Genomic DNA, 22,972 nt, shown 5'->3' with positions numbered 1-22,972 from the left:
TAAATATCACTTTAACAGAGTATTATTTGGTTATTAACTCACATATCAAAAAGGGAACATTGTTGTTAAATCAAACCTCATAATTTTATGCACATGACACATTTGTGTTGGGTAACTATATTGCACAATTGTTATTTTTTTAGTTTTATTATTTCTTTGTATGCTCTGCACTTTTTGCATAATAATTTTTCGAATAATAATTTTTTGAATATCTGGTATCAGGGTATTGTGCTAGTGGCTACACATTATAGTAAGAACTAGTGCAGATGTTATTTTCTCTGTTTAATTATCTCTACTGAATACTGATGTAGTTGTTGCACAAAATACATGAATACTGTATTCTAACAGAGGTCTATCTTGCTTCTAGTAAATAGTACTTTTATGTTCTTCATCAGCTCATTCCTCGCAGTTATTGCCTTTTGTATCGCCTTCCCTTTCAAACTGTAGGCTCTCATGAGCAGGGCCTCCTGAACCCTCCCGAATTGAATTGCACTGTAACTTAACTTTCGCTTTATGTTGTAAATTGTTGTGCAAACTGTTGGAACTATTAAAATCCTGTAAGATAATAATAATAGATCTATATTTTCTAGTAACACAATGCACTTTTAGGCTTTTATATTTCACTTTGACCTATATTCATTAGTGAGTTCTAGAAGCCAGCACACGTACATTTGGTTGTAATATGTTCAGCAGGTGTTAGAGCCATGAATGCCAACCTATGTGGGGAAAGATGTGGTTATTTGCGATTGCTATCATTAAAGCTAGATAGGATGAGGCCCTTGCATGCATTATGTACAGTAATGAGCCTGAGGCCCTTGCATTCATTATTTATAGGAAACGGTAATTTGTGCCGCCATCTAAAGTCTGGGACAGATTTTTTCCTTCTGTTCAGTTACTCCTAATTTCTCCAGCTAGTCAGTGTCTAACAAATCTTCAGATTTTGCTTCTGTTAAAACATGGTTACTTGTTGTCTATGTGCAGCCACTTTTGTCCTGTGGTTGTTTGATGATATCAGTTTGACTGATTTGTGTAAGTAACACAGTCAATTAGGTCTGGTCAGTGGAAGGGAGGGCCTCGCAATCACCCTCATGGGAAGTTTATTTTTTTGCATGATAGGTATTCTGGCTCATCATTTTACCAAGCTAAAACTTGAGGTGCTATATGTCTGGCTATGAGACTTATGATGAGTATGACCCATTGTCCTGTGGGCATGTTAAAACAAGGGACTCTAGCCTACAAGCAGGCCTGATATTATATAAGCCATGGCTCTACAATCTTGATAATGGGTGAATATGATAGTATCATACTAGAAAATACAGAACAAATGTGTTGTCGCTAGATATTTAGCCTCAAATTGTTGATTTCTATATGTGTTGTCTCTTTCTTAGACCTGGTCTGAAATTTAAAGATAGTATTTTTTGTTAACATCTTTCTAACAATGGAGGTATCCATATTGTCACCAGAAATACAATAAGCAAGACTTTATCTTGAATTATGTATGAGCATATTAACAGTCCGTGTGTGTGTGTACATTACTTTTTAAGCACAATATTGTATGAAATATTTTTTGGGACTGATTATGATTGGCATACACTATATTGCCAAAGGTATTGGGACACCTGCCTTTACATGCACATGAACTTTAATGGCAATCCAGTCTTAATCTGTAGGGTTCAATATTGAGTTGGTCCACCCTTTGCAGTTATAACAGCTTTACTCCACAAAGTTTAGGAGTGTGTCTATGGGAATGAAGTCAGGCAATGATGTCGAACGAGAGGGCCTGGCTCGCAGTCTCCGCTCTAATTGATCCCAAAGGTGTTTTATCAGGTTGAGGTCAGGACTCTGTACAGGCCAGTCAAGTTCCTCCACCCCAAACTCGCTCATCCATGTTTTTAAAGACCTTGCTTTGTGCACTGGTGTGCAGTCATGTTGGAACAGGAAGGGGCCATCCCCAAACTGTTTCCACAAAGTTGGGAGCATTAATTTGTCCAAAATGTCTTGGTATGCTGACGCCCTAAGAGTTTCCTTCACTGTAACTAAGGGGCCAAGCCAAACCCCTGAAAAACAACCCCACACCATAATCCCACCTCCACCAAAATTTTCACTTGGCACAATGCAGTCAGGCAAGTACCACTCTCCTGGCAACACCCAAACCCAGACACATCCATTGGATTACCAGACAGAGAATTGTGATTCATCACTCCAGAGAACAAATCTCCACTGCTCTAGAGTCCAGTGGTGACGTGCTTTACTCCACTGTAACCTCACGCTTTGCATTGCACTTGGCGATTTAAGGCTTGGATGCAGCTGCTCAGCCATGGAAACCCGTTCCATGAAGCTCTCTACGCACTGTTGTTGTGCTAATCTGAAGGCCACATGAAGTTTGGAGGTCTTTAGCTATTGACTCTGCAGACAGTTGGTTACTTCTGCACAATGTGCACTTCAGCATGCGCTGACCTCGCTCTTTAATTTTGTGTGGCCTATCACTTCATGGCTGAGTTGCTGTTGTTCCCAGTTGCTTCCACTTTTTTACAATACCACTAACAATTGACCGTGGAATATTTAGTAGCAAGGAAATTTCAAGGATGGACTTAGGACTTATTGCACAGGAGGCAACCTATCACAGTACCATGCTTGAATTCACTGAGCTCCTGAGAGCGACCCATTCTTTCATAAATGTTTGTAGAAGCAGTCTGCATGCCTAGGTGCTTGATTTTATACACCTGTGGTAATGGAGGTGATTGGAGCACCTGAATCCAATGATTTTGAGAGGTGTCCCAGTACTTTTGGCAATATAGTGTATGTTGATTTTTAGGCACATGGTCCCCTTCTGAATGGATATATGTTTTCTTGGGTCCCTCCTTTAAGATCTACAGTAATGTTACTTACTTCGTCCTATATGCCCGGGATATTTTTATAATTATTGTAAGTAATTGTTTGGATACTTTATGATTAGGGTCGGTATAGTATATCTTTAATAGCCCCTCTTCTTGCTTTATTCTCTTGGTATATTGTTATGGAGATTAGATATGGAGAATCTTTCTGTTAATTTATTCTTTATAGGACCAGCTTTATTTGCTAGCCCATGAGTCTGTTCCCCTGTAGGTGCTTTACATCTGGGTCCCCTGTGCCCGCCCCAAGACTGGTGTATCCTTGCATACTATATGATCACTGCTATATCTTAGTAACCCTTTGTTCATTTTTCTGTTTGGTAATATTAGTGCTGTTCCCCTCTACAAACAGGGTCCTGAAGAAGCTACTGTATATGCATAAGCAAAACACATTGACCGTTTTCAACTCAACAGCAATATTGTGACAATACGAATATTATCAATATCTCATATGGTGATCCAGAATTAATTGTGCTAAAGGGTAAAACCAGGGCACTACTCTTTATTTGCTGAATTGTTATGAATTGTTTTTACTGATTTGTTAAATAAAATGTTAAATTTTTTATATAAATGGTTTGGTCTTATGCTGTGCCTTAAAAATCCACCAAATTTGTTTGGTATTATCTTACCTGGATGTGGCATTTGGAAAGTTAATATGCTTGTATAATCATTTCATATACTTCATATAACATCCCATTTCCATTGTAGACATCTCATAGATTCCTTGTTTAGTAAGTATGATGTTTCGTTATTGTTGAGGAATCTGACGTTTATTACTTGTGATGTAAGGATTTTTGCCAGAGTTCAATTTAAATTCTAGAACCTGAATAATCGTTTTTCATACAGTTTTGTAGTAATCTGTTAGCTGCACTGGGCATAGGCTCCCTTTCATTTAGCACTGGAACTATCTTGAGTTTCTGGAATAATACAATATGATCCCTCTAAATGTTAAAAGCTGTATTAATAAGAGATGGAGAACCACTGTGTTAACTTCCACTGTTTCAACCAATATTACTGCAATACTGTCAGCGGTATGTCTCCTTCTTTACCTAATATAGCAGCTATTACTGTTCTACATCTGTGAAATATACTATCTGACCATCTGAGTCAACAGTGTATGCAATGCAAGCAACTATGGGACACAATGATTACCATTCGATAAATACATTTCAATAAGACAATATGATGCATTAGCATAGAATATATGTTCAAAGGGCACCACTATGATGGCGCTTACCTGTGGGAGAAGCAGTTTCATTCCTCCCACAGCAGCCATAACTGTCCCTTTGCCAGGGCACATACTAGTTCCTGACTGTGAAGCTGAACTAGTTCTGCTGTGTTGTAATATGGCTACTCCAGGACAAGTCCGTGGTCTGCCAGGGCTTAGATTGTTGTGAAACGTATCTAAAAGCCTATGGAAACAAGCTAATTTCATTTATGAAAGAATAGTGCAGCGCTCAAAAATGATACAAATGACAAAAAAAACATTCAACAGTGATAAATATTAGTGCCAACCCTTAATCAAAAACAGGAAATTAAGTGCCAAACATTGATCATAAACATATTGTGCATACATTGATAAGTATTATTTCAAAAAAATGTCCAATAAGGAAAAAACTATAGTGGTGCTCACACAGTGCCACACAAATAACACCACATAAGTGTTTAAATTAAGAACAATGTCCTTTCAGTGAAAAAAATATATATATTCATGCGGTGTGCAGCTGTGATGATGAATAAAGCCGTGACTGTGTCAAAACTCCTTCCATAAATGGCTAAATTGCCCCCTCACCTCCTCCTACTGACCCCGAAGGGCCAACAGGCTTGCAGGATCACCTGGATCCTTATATTTGTAATGGCCAGCAGCTTCCTTCCTTCCCTGGATCTCGTCAGTAGAATTCCAAAGAGCCCCTAGTCAGTCAGGGCAGTCCTGGGGAGTAGTAGCTCACCAAACCAGTGAGCCAAAAAGAAACTCTCTAAATGTAGTATTAAATCCACTTGATTTTTATTTCCAAAGAGTAAAAAAGGATAACACTCACATTGCAGACAATCTTCCCTCCTCACTGATGTGTGGGTGTACTGCATGCGAATGGGACCTCTTGGGTGTAGAAAGATGGCGTCTCCCGCCGGAAATGCGTCACCACGCACCGGAACTACGGACTCGCGTACCTACGCGTTACGTCACCGTCTACTCGTGACTTCATCTGGGTCAGATGAAGTCACGAGTAGACGGTGACGTAACGCGTAGGTACGCGAGTCCGTAGTTCCGGTGCGTGGTGACGCATTTCCGGCGGGAGACGCCATCTTGCTACACCCAAGAGGTCCCATTCGCATGCAGTACACCCACACATCAGTGAGGAGGGAAGATTGTCTGCAATGTGAGTGTTATCCTTTTTTACTCTTTGGAAATAAAAATCAAGTGGATTTAATACTACACTTAGAGAGTTTCTTTTTGGCTCACTGGTTTGGTGAGCTACTACTCCCCAGGACTGCCCTGACTGACTAGGGGCTCTTTGTAATTCTACTGACGAGATCCAGGGAAGGAAGGAAGCTGCTGGCCATTACAAATATAAGGATCCAGGTGATCCTGCAAGCCTGTTGGCCCTTCGGGGTCAGTAGGAGGAGGTGAGGGGGCAATTTAGCCATTTATGGAAGGAGTTTTGACACAGTCACGGCTTTATTCATCATCACAGCTGCACACCGCATGAATATATATATTTTTTTCACTGAAAGGACATTGTTCTTAATTTAAACACTTATGTGGTTTTATTTGTGTGGCACTGTGTGAGCACCACTATAGTTTTTTCCTTATTGGACATTTTTTTGAAATAATACTTATCAATGTATGCACAATATGTTTATGATCAATGTTTGGCACTTAATTTCCTGTTTTTGATTAAGGGTTGGCACTAATATTTATCACTGTTGAATGTTTTTTTTGTCATTTGTATCATTTTTGAGCGCTGCACTATTCTTTCATAAGTTATTCACACTGTGTTTGGTATCAGTTTTGGGTGCTGGCAGCTAGAGAAGAGGTTTAGTAGGTCCATTTGTATAGCGCAGGAGGATTTCGGATTATAAGCTAATTTCATTATTTACTGTCAGATGTCTCTGATTAAAGTTTACTTCTGAGAGGTCCCCTCCTCCAATTTTCTTTCCTTGTTACAAAAAAATCCAATTAGATTGCTAAATACTTAAGATAAATGGTAAATACCCACTGAAATATGAGGGAAACTGTGTGCCCTCTCAGAATTACACTACAGGGGTATAGAAAAGAGGGGGATCACAGTACAAAATACAATAAAATTGGACTTTTAACTGGAAATCTGAAAAAAAAAACTACCTGAAAAGCATAAAGACAAAGTTGTACAAAAAGTCAAGACATAGACAAACTTACTGAGGCCTCAGAAAATTTTGGAAAAATATTAATAGAAAGTAGGCATATCATCAAATACATAAATGTGAATCAAAACGCCCAATAAAAACCCCAGCCCAGAAAACCTGAAATAAAGTAACTTTTTCACAATTGTTCTTATACTGTATATAAGGCACTGTTCATATAATACTGTGTTTCACAGCTAAACTAATGTGTTGAAACAATTTCAAAGTTGTTTAGCTAAAATATCCCCAATCAGTTGGCACTCCAATTTAAGACTGTATATAGAATGCACAGAGGGAAATAAAGCACTGATCAAGCAAACTGTGCTATTCAAACTGTGCTGAAAAAAGACACTTAGGAGTTCATTTACTAAAGGCAAAAAGACTGTGCAATTTGCTCCAGAGTTTAGTAAATGAGGCAAAGCTTCACTTTACAATGAATTCCCAATCACAATCTAGGAAAAAAAACAGCAATAAAGCAAGGCTTTACCACATTTACTAAGCTCTGGAGCAACTGGGTTTGATTTACTAAAAGCAAATACATTGTTCACTTTGTAAGCTCAGTTCTTCCCTCTGCTCTGAGCAAAGAGTCATGACTGTCAGTCTCCGGCTCTCTGCTCTGCATTTCCAGCGTTCAACGGAGCTCTGGACTGTGCAGGGGGCAGCCTGAGCCAGGAGCTGGTCCAGGATTCTGGGTGGATCCCGACCAGAGCCTGGACCTGACGTTAGCCAGCTGTCGGCTGAGAAATGGGTCACAGGAGTGCTGTGACCTACAGGAGAAGTATAGTCAAAATACAGTAGCTTTGGTTATACATCTCTTTCAAATACATGCCAGTCAGCAAACTGACTTGTGCTTCTGCTTTTCACAGTGCTAATCAGAGCCTCCTCCAGCAGGAAATAAGGAAATAGCAGTTATACCCGGAGGGAGATAAGATGTAAGTATTTCGGTGCTCTAACTTAAAGTGATGGATCTAAATGTATTAATTATGGTCACTTATTGCTCATACCTCAATAATATATTGTTGTATACACACTCCTGAGTCCTGGTACATTACATAGACAGGCAACACCACTATATCTTTGTTTAAGTCTGTCAATTACCATTACAAGGGTGCAAGACTTAAGCTGCCCAAAGATCGATCAAAATTCAGCCGATTCAACAGGGACCGGCAAACGGTCATAGTTATATACTGTAGTTGGTAAGGCTGAATAAAGACACTGAACATCTAGTTCTGCCTAAGTGTGCGTGTGTGCACTTATGTCACTACCATTTTCAATATCCTCATACATTGTATTCGCTAAGAAACATATTCAAATTTTTTTTAATTTATCCAAACAGATTTATTCCCAATCGAAATAAGTCGATCATTGGATAACAAGACTGTTGGAAAACTTTTGTCAATCAGTGGCTTCTGGCATAGAGGGAAGGATTCTTCCACCCATCTCCCATGTTTGGGTGGGTGACTTTATTTGTTGTTTGTTTGTTTTTTTATTAGCCTGCTTGCTGTAATATTGGTGTTGAGGCCCCAAGGGATTTCACTGGTCCTTTCAGTTTGATTTGGTGCAATCTACTTTATTGAGATGTGTAGAGTTTTTATTGTCCTATTTTCATGCAAACTAATTAGATCAATAATGAGCAGCCCAGCTGAAAGGCCAATGTGCTGTCCTATTACTATTATTATAAATAGAGCCTCTGTTATTTAGAACTTCCATCTCAAGATTCCTATGGTCTCTATGACTTATTTCCTTGTCCAAGACAGACCTGTTCTACCTCCACAAGTAACAGCGTATCTCTCTTATCTTTAAAAATCTGTTTCTTCTAGTATGAAGACATAGTTTATGATGTTAATATACCAGCCTAGGCCCTTTCTATAGTATCAAAGTGAGAATAAATAGCCCTGAGAAACCACACTCTCCAAACAAACCTGGAGCATTTACAAATTTGATCTTTCTGGTGGACACTGGTAAGTTAAACAAAATTAATTGGATTCCTAACTGAGGGATTTCAAAGAGATTCAGAAGATTCTGTCCCTTACTCCCCTATTGAAGGTTTTCTTACTTGCTAATAACGGCTATGACAAGTCATACTGGGAAAATGGGTGCCATGATCTTAAAGTCCCCGTGAGCAAAAGCAATGGTTGCATAATTAAACCTGTTATGTACTAAAAATTGAAATCTGGAATTAACTTTAGGTGTACTGAGCCTGCTGATATACAATGCCTTGAAAAAGTATTCATACCCCCATATTTTGTTATGTTACAACCAAAAACGTAAATGTATCTTATTGGGATTTTATGTGATAGACCAACCAGTGGCACATAATTGTGAAGTGGAAAGAAAATGATAAATGGTTTTCAATATTTTTTTACAAATAAATATATGAAAAGTGTGGTATGCATTTGTATTCAGCCCCCCTGAGTCAATACTTTGTAGAACCACCTTTCACTGCAGTTACAGCTGCAAGTGTTTTTGGGTGTCTCTACCAGCTTTGCACATCTAGAGAGTGACATTTTTGCCCATTCTTCTTTGCAAAATAATTCAAGCTCTGTCAGATTGGATGGAGAGCATCTGTGAACAGCAATTTTCAGGTCTTGCTACAGATTCTCAATTGGATTTAGGTCTGGATTTTGACTGAGCCATTCTAACACATGAATATGTTTTGATCTAAAGTATTCCATTGTAGCTCTAGCTGTATGTTTAGGGTCGTTGCCCTGATGGAAGGTGAACCTCCGCCCCAGTCTCAAGTGTTTTATCAAAAATTAATCTCAGTGTTTTATCAAAAAAGGCCAAAAAGTTCAATTTTGGTCTCATCTGATCAGAGCACCTTCTTCCACATGTTTGGTGTGTCCCCCATACAGCTTCTTGCAAACTGCAAACAGGATTTCTTATGAATTTCTTTCAACAATGGCTTTCTTCTTGCCACTCTGCCATAAAGGCCAGATTTGTGGACAGATCCTCCCACCTGAGCTGTGGATTTCTGCAACTGCTCCAGAGTTACCATGGGCCTCTTGGCTGCTTCTCTGATTAATGCTCTCCTTGCCCGGCCTGTCATTTTAGGTGGAGGGCCATGTCTTAGTAGGTTTGCAGTTGTGTAATACTCTTTCCATTTCCGGATGATGGATTGAACAGTGCTCATTGAGAAGTTAAAAGCTTGGGATATTTTTTTAAACCCTAGACCTGCTTTAAACTTCTCCACAACTTTATCCCTGACCTGTCTGGTGTGTTCCTTGGCCTTCACGATCCTTTTTGTTTACTAATGTTCTCTAACGAACCTCTGAGGACTTCACGGAACAGCTGTATTTATACTGAGATTAAATTACACACGGGTGAACTTTAGTTACTAATTAGGTGACTTCTGAAGGCAATTGGTTCCACTAGCCAAACTTTTCATATATTTATTTGTAAAAAAATTTTGAAAACCATTTATCATTTTCCTTTCACTCCACAATTATATGGCACTTTGTGTTGGTCTATCACATAAAATCCCAAATAAAATACATTTACGTTTTTGGTTGTAACATGTGGAAACTTTCAAGGGGTATGAATACTTTTTCAAGGCAATGTACATACCAGCATGTCAGTAATATCATTAATAAGGAAGTCAAGCAGAGTTTATGTGTTTCCTGAAGCCTGGTAAGTTTTACTCTTTTTCCAATGGCTCTATTATAGAAAGCAAGATTGCTGAATTACAGAAAATAACACAAAAACACTATTCGTGGTTTTTATTTTTTATATCCTACAAAATGGTTAGGTATCCCCAACTGAAAGGCTTTTTATATGGCATTGTCACGTAAGGTTGGGAACTGTGGACCCTCCATGCAGCAAGACGGATAACGGTGTGCATGGAGAGACGAGGATCTGGGAAAGCACAGAATACTGAACTCACAGGAATGGTAGCAGTCCATTGCAGCACTGGGTTGATGGCCTGACAGTCAGGCTAGAGTACTAGTGCAGCACTTTCCCCTTAGTAGTTGCTGATGAATTGGGTCCCCTTATAGTTCTACACAGCCAGGCATCACACATTTTCATGAAAGCTTGCATCCGTAGTCAGGAATCAGTCCTTGAGCTTTGTTTTCAGGATTTATTAACAGTATTTAGAACTGAGATAGGGTAAGGGGGCTATAGGATGCCAAAGATAACTGACAGCTGAGGACATACCGTATTTGCCGGCGTATAAGACGACTTTTTACCCCTTGAAAATCTTCTCAAAAATCGGGGGTCGTCTTATACGCTGGTATACGGCATACTGACACTTTTTAGGGGGGCGGCACAGTACCGCCGCCGCCCCCCCTTCCAACGGAAGGGACACTGAATACAGGGGTGGGCAGGGGCTGCTGTTTCTTACCTGGCTCCGGTCCCACGACGATCCGGTCCAGGAAGTGCGGCTGCTCCTTCAATTCGGCCACTGGATGTTCGTGCAGCTGCTCGGCTCCGCCTCCTCAGAACTCCGCCAGAACTGTAGCTCAGGAAAGGCACACAGGCGGCCAATCACCGGCGAGGGGGCGGAGCCGAGCGGCCCCATGAAAATCGATTGCAGGAGCAGCAGGTAAGTGTTCAGTGTAGAGGTGCTGCTGCAACCATGCAACCACATATACTGGCTGCAGCAGCACCATACTAGAACAGGGTCAGCAAGTGTAATTGGTGTCAGTGGGAGGAATAGTGCCCCATCATTGGTGTCACTGATACCAATGATGGAGCACTATTCCTCCCACTGACACCAATGATGGGGCACTATTCCTTCCACTGACACCAATGATGGGGCACTATTCCTCCCACTGACACCAATGATGGGGCACTATTCCTCCCACTGACACCAACGATGGGGCACTATTCCTCCCCCCCACTGACACCAACGATGGGGCACTATTCCCCCCCCACTGACACCAATGATGGGGCACTATTCCACCCCCCACTGACACCAATGATGGGGCACTATTCCACCCCCCACTGACACCAATGATGGGACACCATTCCTCCTACTGACACCAATGTTGGGACACTATTCCTCTCACTGACACCAATGATGGGGCACTATTCCCCCCACTGATACTAATGATGGGGCACTATTCCTGCCACTGATACCAATGATGGGGCACTATTCCTGCCACTGATACCAATGATGGGGCACTATTCCTGCCACTGATACCAATGATGGGGCACCTATTCCCCCCACTGATACTAATGATGGAGCACTATTCCTGCCACTGATACCAATGATGGGGCACTATGCCTCCCACTGATACAAATGATGGGGCACTATTCCTGCCACTGATACCAATGATGGGGAACCTATTCCCCCCACTGATACCAATGATGGGGCACTATTCCTCCCACTGATACCAATGATGGGGCACTATTCCTGCCACTGATACCAATGATGGGGCACCTATTCCCCCCACTGATACTAATGAGGGGGCACTATTCCTGCCACTAATGCCAATGATGGGGCACTATTCCTGCCACTAATACCAATGATGGGGCACTATTCCTCCCACTGACACCGATGATGGGGTACTATTCCTCCCACTGGTGTGCATTGGAAGAGGGGTAGTCTTATACGGCGAGTATAGCCCAAACACTACATTTTAGCAGGAAAAGTAGGGGGTCGTCTTATACGCCCAGTCGTCTTATACGCTGGCAAATACGGTACTTCCTGGAACTATTTACAAGCTTTCTCTGCAGCAGAGTCTCTGTTGGAGAGCTAGCCGGCATCTCCTCAATGTACCACCCCAGACCCTAGATGAAAGTCTCCTCTTTACCCAGCAATTTGGAGATTTTCCTGAGCAGGTGATCTGGCTCCTGTTTCTTTAGAGCGGTGAACTATCACTAGTAGGGGGCTAATCTGGTTCCCAACAGAGTGCTTCTTGCCCTATCCACCCAGGGAGTGCAGGTGTACTCACTCAGATCCTCTCCTGTACCGCTAGTGGGTTGGCTACTGCTACCAGGCCTATCAGCTGGGCTGCTCCTTCCCTGCCATGCAGGTGGTCCTTTCTCAGGGGGACAGTGAGTTCCAAGCTTTCTGCCTTTCCAGCTCCAGGCTGGCAGCCAGGCCCCATTCCACTAGGCCTCCTGGCAGCCTCCTTCCTCAGCCTCACATCTTCGTCTCTTCTTCTTCCACCAACTCTTTCTGCAGCTGAGCAGGCTCCAACACTTTTAAGGGTGTTCAGCACCTTGTCATCCTCTTGTTGGGGATTGGCTAGGATTCCTCAAAAGTGCAACCAGCCATTCCTCAAATTCACCCACTGCTTCTAAGGCCTTCTTCCAAAAGCCCTAGATCAAGGGGAAATGCCAGAGGGGCTGACCTGCAGCGCCTCTTAGCCATGACCACATTTTGACCCCTCTCTGGCTATTACACCTGGGTTGCTGCTCAACCCCTGTCTAGCCATTGGAGTCTAGCTCCCCCCAACTAAACTAGGAGGGTGCTACACTAGTAAAAGACACTCACATGACAGGGGTGCTGGGCTTCAGGGCAGACTCAAGGTGCTGGGCGCCAGAAGCTAATTTGTGGCACAAGGCCACAGGGGTAAACTCAGGGTACTGTGCCCCTGGAGACAAACCTCAGGGTACTAAGCCCCTGAGGCAAAGTCAAGATACTGGGGCCGGAGGCAAACTCAGGGTACTGGACTCTGGAGGCAAACACAGGGTACTGGGCCTCGGAGGCAAACCCTTGGTGCTGAATGTTTAGCTAACTGAAATAACAGCAGGTGAATAACCTGTCCGAAAAAAAAATGCTGCTGGATAACAGATAACATTAGAATTTTGCATAGAAAAGTGATGGAACTTCATGTACCAGCATGTCTGTTGATCTTTGAGATTAGAGCTGACAGATCAGCAGCAAAGCTGCAAATCTGTGACAGGCATTTTTTTGTACCTAATGTGTTTTTTTTTCTTGACTCTTTCCTCAGCCATAACTGAAGAAGCTTCCCAGTGTCTAATGAAAGGATAGGTTGCATTCTCACTGATGTCTCTAATGAATAAATGGCCACAATATTTATGTAACCTGGTGCCAGCTATATCATTATGCCATTCTGGAACATTTACAGATGAGGCTATAATTAATCCTTTTCCCCCTAGTGCCCAGTACTGGGTTTGCTACATCACTTCCTGTTAGCAGAGTGAATTCAGTTTTTTCTGACAGCAAAGGATCTTGGGACCTGTAGTCCTATACCCAGTACATCCTGTGTTCCTGAGTACTGATTGATTGATACAACTACCAGAGAGCTGGTGAACAAGGAGGATGCTGGGAAAGCAGATATATTCTACAGCAAGGAACTGGCTCACTCTCTTAGCACAGAGTTCAGAGCTGAAGACAGGGGAACTGACGTTCTCCTCCGGATACAGCTTACTGGTCTATTTATGTGGGTCTCCGCACATCAGTTGGTGACACCGATCGCCACACCAGGATTGCACCAACATCTCTTCATCGGCACTGCCATTGTCGGTCTATACACGAGACATATCTACTCACCATGCTGACAGGTCATCAGGCGGCACATCTCTGCAACAAGTCCTGAGCCTGAGCAAGAACTCTCTTCCTAAGAGGCTGTGCTGTACATAGGATTGGTGAATGAGCAGATGCCTAACCTCTTTCTGTCATCAATCTGCATGGCACTGCAAAGACACTGCATGCAAACACCTTTACACCTCAGTACCAAGAGATCTTTACTTTGAGCAGTACCACAGTCTATCTGTTTAATTGTATTAAATTACCAGTATTCAGCAGTGTTTATAGGCCCCACCATTGCTAGCAGAAGGCAACAGATACCACCATATCAGGAACTTTAAACATCACAGGACTCAAGTTACAATCTCTAGTTAAAGGGACCTCTTCTCTTTTAAGCCCATTGTTAATCAAATGGGGGTACTTATATCTATTCATAGCGTAGTATAGGTTTACATAATTTTCTACATTACCCATTGCGGCGCCAGTGGTCCAGAGGGATCTGAAAAGTCAGAAAGCCTTTTCTTACCCCTCTTGCTGCTGGTGTTGCAATTAAATGGTTGAAGCTTACTACGCATGACTGTACAATCTGTTAAACGTTGCCAGTGTTCTGCTTTTTTGTGTTAACAAGAGTTGTATATCCTAAACCCATTATTTTTGTGACCTACTCTTTTGAACAAGTTTAATATAGAGATGTTACAAAAAAAACTGTCTCTTGCATTATTATTCTATACTATTGAAATATGTCAGAACCATAGTGTCAGAGGCCTGTAAGGTCAGGGCAATGACTGGGGACAAGCATTATCAAGCAGCCCCTGCGTGCATAGTGCTACATTTAGATAAGTAGGCACAAAAAGCAAACGGAATCTAAAACACAGACATGAACAATAAAAAGACCCGTGAATAGTTTTAACCCTTCCACACTCTATCCATATAGAAAAAAAAGTTTGTCTTGAGCTGTTCCTAAAGTAAAAAATAAACAAATTAATGTATTAGTTTAACCCCCTTGATGACCTGCAATGTACAGGTACATTACTGGATTGTAAAGGTGATATTTCGGTCATCGCTACAGCTGCAGCAATGATCGAGATACAATTTTCTTCTGCCAGCAATTCCCTTCACTGTAAAAGTAATCCTTGTGGCTGAGAAGCCACTGAATTGCTTTTACAAATGGCAGATGGGGGTCTTACTCCCCTCCCGCCGCTTCCACCTTAACCTGGCTCTCCCACACAACAAGGGAGCCCCGTAGTGGTGTGACCAGTGGCATTCAGTTCCTTGGACACAGTGAGAAGAACTGATTTTGTTCCTCCCACTGTATGACATCAGAAACCCAAAGCAACGAGGATTGTGTTACTCCTGGTCTTGGTCTCATGTAAACAAACCATTATCATATTTTAAATTTTACCAAACAATTCGGTATTATATTGTGTTTTGTGCATTATAATTCATTAAAGCGTATTTTTTCCCAAAAAAAAAATTAAAAACTGCTGCTCAAATAACATGGGACATGAAAAAAATGCAACACCCACCATTTTATTGACTGGGTCATCTGCTTAAAAAAAATATTTGGGGGTTCTAAGTAATTTTCTAGCAAGGAAATGTCGATTTTCACATGTGAGAGAGAAGTGTCAGACTAGGTCCAGTGTTGAATTGGTTAAACTAAATAATCATGGAACTGAATTTTGATTTTCTACTAAAAAAGAACTGTTATTGCTGAAATTGGGCTTAAACATTTCCATTTCAACCAGACCCATAGTTTGGCTACACCTAAGATTCTGTGCACACCAAATTGCCAGAGGTTTCCAAGATCTTTTATGACCCCATCATCTGGCATTTACCAAACATGCCTGACTGCTATTTTGTAATGATGTACATTTAACATTTAAACACTGCTTCTGGAGTGAATAATGATGATTTAAAAAAATCTGTGCTTAACTTTTTAAAGGTCTGGAGGTTCTAATTTGTCATGGTCCTGGTATGACACTCAGGATGAACTGTAGCTGCCTTTCTGCACACATCTCTTGTTTTTGCCCCCTGTGCTGGAATACCAATGAGAACACTTTGAACTTCACCTTAGGGCCTTCAGGCTCCCATCTGAGCCTCTCGGACATTTTAAGACTGATAAAGCAAAAAATGTTTTCATGGTGGGAATGTGAACACAGACAGTTCCTAACATTTTCTAGTCTTCATAGTTCTGCCAAAAGTCTGGTGTTAATATATTTTTAGGATTTTGTTTAGCTTTTCCTAGTGAAAATATAAATATTTTTTTTATTGCAGATTGTATTTCCTGAAAAAGGTCATCCAGTCTTCACTTAATAAACAGTAATTGTTGGAGAATTTTATCTGCTGATAATAGTTTTCAACAGCAACATGCCACTTAACATTTAATATTTTCTTCTTTTTTTTAAATGATTAATATTATTATACAGGTTTTAGCGCCAAAAGTTTGCTTTAATATAAAGGGAGACAATACAGCAACGATACAGTTCAATACAAGAGTGTTAGGAGAGCCCTGCTCCTTGGAGCTTACAATCTAAGAGGGAGGGGCTGGTGGTACAAAAGGTAATAACTGTGGGGGATGAACTGATCAGCTGAAGGCAAGACGGAAAACACTATCATGTTAGAACACCCTTAGAATTTATTAGAAAGGAAAATTCTAATAAAAAGATCAAATTCTAGAAATTGTGCTTCAACATTGAATTTCAATTTTTTTTTTAATACAATATTTTTTTTTTATGTTGCTATTATATTAACTGCATTGGAAACTATTTTGATTCAGTGTGTCTACTTTCTACTTTCAGGGTGTACTCGCATTGGGCATGGATGATTTGAACCATGCCAGAGTACGACTGCTCCCCCTCCCCACTCCTCCGCTGGTCTGCGCTCACACTGTGCTTGAAAGGAAGCATTCCCAGGCACACTTACGTCATCCCTCTGCCAGCCAGACCACCGTGATCCCTGTTTGACTACTTAGTGATCTATGGAGAGTTCTGTGCCCAGGCATGGTTTACACTCACTCTGAAGAGAACAGCAGAACTGGACTCCAAGTGAACCATGCCCCAGACCACCTCTTCCAAGTGGTATACTTAACAGTGCCTAAGCATGATTCAGAGTGCTCATGCTACACAAGCCTTATTAACTTGTTACACCATGCCTGGGCATAGATAAAGCATCTAGGGATTGATTTATAAAGGATGTACATAGCCATTTGCCTATTGAAAGTGCATGTACATTCATTCTATGCAAATGCGAAAAATGAATGTAAATAGGTTATACTGCATGCTGTTGGACTGTAAATAACACTGTTCAACAGGTAAAAAGTTTTGGGCATAAAATTAGCTAATCTTACATAATTTTGGGGTGCTGAAAACGAAAATGACCCTAAAAAATGTTGATTGGCTCTAGTTTCCATGATATATTCACCCATCTAATGACGTAAGCCATTCAAAATTATGATGCAACTTCAGCTGCATATTGCGCAATTGATACTGGTGACCAATAGAAAATTGTATGTATACTGAGATGATGCAATATTAGCCTTTAATTGCATCACTTCACTGCATAAAAGCTGCAGTATCTGTAGCTGATTGTAGTTGGACAGCGTCTTTACATTTCGTTTTATGCTTATATAGGCTACTCAGTAATGCCTCGAACTTGTGTGAATAAAGCAGATAATTTCTGCTATATCTGCGGTGAAATAACTTTTATCTCACAAAAAAGGAGGATAACAGGAATGATTAAGAAAGCCTACAACTTGTATTTTGGCTGCAAGATAGGAGACCAGGACAAGAGCTGGGCACCACATATATGCTGCAATTCTTGTGGGACGGCACTGGAGCAATGGTTGAATGGAAAAAAGGCATCTATGCCTTTCGCTGTGCCAATGATTTGGAGAGAGCCAACAGATCATGTTAGTAATTGTTGCTTTTGTATGGTGCCTCCAATTGTAAAAGGGCTAAATAAGAAGAAAAAGTTATCTGTGCACTATCCAAATATTCCATCGGCAATACGTCCAGTTCCTCATGGAGAGGGGCTACCAATTCCTAAAGCACCAGAATCCTTCGTGGTTGAGTCAAGTGAGGAAGAACCTGAAGTGTGTAGTCACGTGCAGTTGTAAGAGATAGCCCTTTCCTCGAATACAAGAGAAAAGCCAAGAGAAGCAAAACCGACACAAACTGAAGACAAAACTAGTGAGAATCCTAAGTATTAAAATGATTCAACTTAGCTTATGGCTATAATTTTTCTTGGTAATCCTATGCAATATATTATGCCATTTAGGCTTTGTTATGTAGTCAATATCACTTGCTTTATATTTGTGGAAAGACATCTATCTATATAATTATTGTGCATTATGTAGTCATTACGCCTATAGTAGAAAACTTTCCGTTTACAGAAAAACTAGAGCCAATTGACAAATTTCATTGTTATATTTGAACTCAGAATGTGAAATTCATTAAGAAATGGATCCTTTTGTTTCCAAAACTGGCAAAAAATAAAAATTTGTTGAACAGTGTAATTGATTTTAAACATAAAACGCTGCATTTGGCCACTGGATGGAGCTAAGGAACTATAGGAACTTTCTATGATACTTAGCTTCATCTAGTGGCCAAATGGGGTATTGTCAATTTCAAATCACAGAATATAGCCTATTTACATTTGGTTATTGCCCCATTTGCACAGAATTAATGTACATGCACTTTTACTTACAAATTGCTATGAAATTAAAAAACATACAACTACTGTGAGTACTTATGTAAATTTTTCTTGCTTTGAATTCTTGCTGGAGATCATTTAGGAAAATTTGTTCAGCAGTAGGTATAGGAATCCACAGACTGTAATGTTCTAATCAGAACTGGCAAAGCAACAACTGGAATCTTATTACTGTAGCTATGACCTTCACTTTTCTTTCCACTGGTTTTCTTAAATGGTCACTACTAACCGAATTCTAAATATATTTGTTAGATTTCATGTATTGTATTATTTAGTTTATTATTTATTATATATATATAAATATATATATATATATATATATATATATATATATACAGTGGGGATCGAAAGTTTGGGCACCCCAGCTAAAAATTTGTATTAATGTGCATAAAGAAGCCAAGGAAGATGGAAAAATCTCCAAAAGGCATCAAATTACAGATTAGACATTCTTATAATATGTCAACAAAAGTTAGATTTTATTTCCATCATTTACACTTTCAAAATAACAGAAAACAAAAAAATGGCGTCTGCAAAAGTTTGGGCACCCTGCAGAATTTAGAGCATGCACTGCCCCCTTTGCAAAGCTGAGACCTGCCATTGTCATGGATTGTTCTCAATCATCGTCTGGGAAGACCAGGCGATGTCAGTCTCAAAGGTTTTAAATGCCCAGACTCATCTAACCTTGCCCCAACAATCAACACCATGGGTTCTTCTAAGCAGTTGTCTAGAAAACTGAAACTGAAAATAGTTGACGCTCACAAAGCTGGAGAAGGCTATAAGAAGATAGCAAAGCGTTTTCAGATGTCAATATCCTCTGTTCGGAATGTAATTAAGAAATGGCAGTCATCAGGAACAGTGGAAGTTAAAGAAAAATATCAGACAGAACAGCTCACAGGATTGTGAGAAAAACAATTCAAAACCCACGTTTGACTGCACGATCCCTCCAGAAAGATCTGGCAGACACTGGAGTTGTGGTACACTATTCCACTATAAAGAGATACTTGTACAAATATGGTCTTCATGGAAGAGTCATCAGAAGAAAACCTCTTCTACGTCCTCACCACAAAAATCATCGTTTGAACTTTGCAAATGAACATATAGACAAGCCTGACGCATTTTGGAAAACGTTCTGTGGACCGATGAGGTTAAAATTGAACTTTTTGGCCGGAATGAGCAAAGGTACGTTTGGAGAAGAAGGGGCACAGAATTTAATGAAAAGAACCTCTGTCCAACTGTTAAGCATGGGGTTGGATCAATCATGCTTTGGGGTTGTGTTGCAGCCAGTGGCACAGGGAACATCTCACGAGTAGAAGGAAAAATGGATTCAATAAAATTTCAGCAAATTTTGGATGGTAACTTGATGCCATCTGTGAAAAAGCTGAAGTTAAAGCGAGGATGGCTTCTACAAATGGATAATGATCCTAAACACACCTCGAAATCCACGAGGGATTACATCAAGAGGCATAAACTGAAGGTTTTGCCATGGCCTTCAGAATCTCCTGACCTCAACATCATTGAAAATCTATGGATAGACCTTAAAAGAGCAGTGCGTGACAGACAGCCCAGAAATCTCAAAGAACTGGAAGACTTTTGTAAGGAAGAATGGGCAAAGATACCTCAAACAAGAATTGAAAGACTGTTGGCTGGCTACAAAAAGCGTTTACAAGCTGTGATACTTGCCAAAGGGGGCAGTACAAGATATTAACTCTGCAGGGTGCCCAAACTTTTGCAGACACCATTTTTTTGTTTTCTGTTATTTTGAAAGTGTAAATGATGGAAATAAAATCTAACTTTTGTTGACATATTATAAGAATGTCTAATCTGTAATTTGATGCCTTTTGGAGATTTTTCCATCTTTCCTTGGCTTCTTTATGCACATTAATACAATTTTTTAGCTGGGGTGCCCAAACTTTCGATCCCCACTGTATATATATATATATATATATATATATATATATATATATATATATATTTTATGGCTAACTAAATTATTTACATTTTGTATAGCCAATTGTACATCATTCTTTTCTATAGACCAATTATAAAAATCATTATAAAAAAAATATGAAAGGCAGCAGAGATCATGGCTACAGTTTTCAGACTTCATTGTTTTCCTACCTCATATAAGTAAAAAAAATTCTCTCATTTTACTATGATTCTTCCCTTCATCCCCCTAGCATGTACGAAAGTGGAAAAGTCCCAAGAGACCTGTTTAGCATGTCATATGATTCATGATGGCAATCGTAGAGTTGCTTGGCATGGCTCCACTATTTTTTTTCATTGAGGAGGATTGTTTCCCTACAAGGTTTGCATGAGGTATCACCAGGGGTGTATTTACCACAAGGCAAACAAGGCATTTGCCTAGGGTGGCATTTTTCAGGGGCGCAGCACTGCCCCTGAAACAAGGGACACTTGCAGCATGGGGACCAGGTGGGTACTGAGAGAGGCTGTGGGCTGTGGGATGGTGTATGCGGTGCCTGACTCTCGTTCCCAGGGATGTCTGAAGCTGTGGGAATGTGTGTTAGTGGATAGCTCTCTTGGGTGGGTGGGGGGGCATGGGTGTTATTGGTCAATGTCAGGCTCTCTCCGCTGGGAGCGGGGAGTCCAATTTTTGTGTTGCCTAGGGCAGCACAGAACCTAAATACACCACTTGAGATCACATGGGGTTATTTATACACTCTTCCACCTATGAGCTCACAGTTTCTTGAACTGTACATCTTAGTTTCAGTACATTAGCAAAATCAGATCATCTCTGTAACACCTACAAACTAGACTTTGTGTCCAGACAAATGGACAATAACATCGAGGATTGCAGGTGCAGTGGATCACGTTGGGGGAAGGTTTAAACCTGCACTCTAGAAATTAGATTGAATCTACTCTTGCAAAAGGGCCCCCACGCATTGTATTATCTACCCTAGAGGTGTATCTATCTCTCTATCTAGTTCACTTCTTCTCTGCCCAAAATTGTGGGCTAAGGGCAGTCCCTCTGTGCCACAACATGCAGTGCAGGACTAATAAAGTAGAACTCAAGACAAAACTTTTTTAATTTGGATAAGTAAGGAAGGGTTATAACCCTTGTCAATTTTTTGCCATCTTGTCCAATAGCCAAAACAGGAAGTGAGTGGGGAATCCCTGGTTGTCACAAGAGTCACCAGAACTAGTGTCCGTATTGAAAGATTTCCCTTCTGGTACTGCCCCAGGGGCAACCCAAAGGTTAGCATTTTCTTTTACTTTCACTTTCGATTATAACAGCAAACAGGACAAATAGAGAGTGTGCATCTGCTTAACCTCCCTAGCGGGCTGATTATGTCCATATTTCTGTGCTCAAAGTGGTACATTTTTTTTGCATGGAAATATGTATTTTTTTTTATTGTAGGCCTGTAATTTCTAGGAATAACTCACTGAAATCTGTCTGAACAAGAGTCTAGTAAACATCCCGGGTATGTTAAAATTTGCAACACGAAATCATAAATTATAATTTATTAAATAATTATAAAAAATAATAATATAATAATAATAAATTTAATTCAATAATATAATCAAACCAAAAACACTGAAATTTGAAAAATAGCGCCAAGTTCGCACATCACTGAGCAAAGTCGCAAAATCGTTTTCAGTGTCTGATGACGAATTTCCCCACGAATCATTATCACTCAATTCTGCAAGTAGTTCTAATTTACTATCGCTGTTCTCTAGCTGGTCTAAAACAGATTTTGACCTAAAGGGACGCTTTTTGGACGCCATGGACATTTCTCAGTTTCCAGGCAGAAAGAACAGTAAAAATGTAGGCAGGGCACAGGACAAAGCACTAGGGACAAAATGTATGTGAAATGGTTTGATACAATAATGTTATACTATGTGATTTTAGTGTATTTAGTGAATGTCACTTTTTGTCATTTTCAAATGTCCCGCCAGTTCCGTCCCCCGTACATCCCAACTTCGCAGGGGGCGGAACCCAGATGACAGATGCTGGCATCCGCCGGAGGACATTACAGGGGACACTGCAGGAGGGACATCGTGGGAGCGCAGGACAAGGTAAGAGAAGAACAGATCCGGGAACAGCGCCGCATGGTAAGCTCGAGTGTAGCTCGGGGTTACCGCTTGTGGTACTGAAACTTTACCACGAGCTACACTCGGGAATACCGCCAGGGAGGCTACAGGGGGCACAGACAGCAAAAAAAACTGACAGGTGTTCTAATACCTCTCCACTCTATCCAAAACTTAAACAAAAAGCTGCCTTTAGTTATACTTTAGCCCTGCATTGTATTTGAGAAGGTAAGCACTCAACCACAGACCAAAACACCTTAGAAAGGCGACAGAGCCAGGGGCGGACTGACCATTTGGATACTCGGGCACTGCCCGAGGGCCTGGGGTCAGTAGGGGGCCCCATGAAATGCCCCTGGTACCTTTTTCATAGGTTTTTTTGAGTTTGGGCAAGGACACAGGGGCCCCATGATCCCCTATTGCGCAGGGGCCCCATGAGTTGTCATTCCGCCTCTGGACAGAGCTGAAACGGTTGCATAGCTGAAGGGACAATGCTAGAGTCAGGAAT

At 40.8% G+C, this 22,972-nt stretch overlaps 1 protein-coding gene across 1 annotated transcript in view; it reads right to left on the bottom strand.

Annotated features, from left to right (window-relative positions):
* The window catches only part of HMCN1 (hemicentin 1), a 468,291-nt gene that overhangs the window by 440,123 nt on the left and 5,196 nt on the right, over positions 1 to 22,972 (bottom strand). The gene's annotated exons all lie outside the window — the stretch shown is intronic.

Source organism: Staurois parvus, unplaced genomic scaffold (genome assembly GCF_062004578.1).
Source record: "Staurois parvus isolate SC_StPar_1 unplaced genomic scaffold, SC_StPar_1.0 ptg000210l, whole genome shotgun sequence".
NCBI lineage: Eukaryota > Metazoa > Chordata > Amphibia > Anura > Ranidae > Staurois > Staurois parvus.
This window is presented reverse-complemented; position numbering and strand designations above follow the sequence as displayed.